This window comes from Phaethon lepturus, unplaced genomic scaffold (assembly GCF_000687285.1).
Source record: "Phaethon lepturus isolate BGI_N335 unplaced genomic scaffold, ASM68728v1 scaffold15463, whole genome shotgun sequence".
Classification (NCBI taxonomy): Eukaryota; Metazoa; Chordata; class Aves; order Phaethontiformes; family Phaethontidae; genus Phaethon; species Phaethon lepturus.
In genome coordinates this window covers 32,237-32,932 of record NW_010528513.1, presented here as the reverse complement: position 1 = coordinate 32,932, position 696 = coordinate 32,237, and the positions used below count along the sequence as shown (strand labels likewise).

Genomic DNA, 696 nt, shown 5'->3' with positions numbered 1-696 from the left:
AAGGGAGAAAAAAGATTGTTGTACCAGTAGAAAGAGAACTGGACAGGACAAGGATTAGTGGGGAGAAGAAATTTTCTGTCTGGCACTTCTGTATCTTATCACCATCCTTACAAGAGGACAGCAGCTCAGGAAAATGATTTGAGATGTGATTCAGACCAAAGAATTGTGAGTGGTCCAAATCAGGGTGAACCACTGAGAAACAGGAGGAGGAGAAACTTAGGCTCCGTGCAAATGAACATGTTTTTATATTTTCACCAGAGAGGTGAAAAAGAAGAAAAAAAGTCAGTCCTGGGACTTTTGAATCTGGGGAAAATTTTGGCCACAGCTGGTGTACGTGATGGAGGCTTTTCTGGACACTTCTACTTGGGCTGGAACGGTCACCTTATGCATATCTAGGTTGCTTTTTTTCCTAATGAGTGGACATCCCCAAATCATCTGCATCTGCACAATGATGAAAGCCAGATTTGCCTTTGGGGTGAAAAAAGATATTCAGGCAAAATCTTATGCCTAGCTCTAAGTAACATGCAACATAACGTTAACTGGTGGATCTCACAGCCACCTGGGATCATGGAAAGATATAGCTCAGTCAATTTAAAATGAGACAGATGGACACAGACAGCAAGTCCCTTGCAAATCTCTGATCTGCAATTCAGTTATCCTGGCAGTGAATGCTCACTGTTCTTGCCCTAATCAAAT

At 42.1% G+C, this 696-nt stretch overlaps 1 protein-coding gene across 1 annotated transcript in view; it reads right to left on the bottom strand.

The window, feature by feature from the left end:
• LOC104618173 (coagulation factor VIII-like) overlaps positions 1 to 696 on the bottom strand; it is a 25,720-nt gene that overhangs the window by 2,062 nt on the left and 22,962 nt on the right. The gene's annotated exons all lie outside the window — the stretch shown is intronic.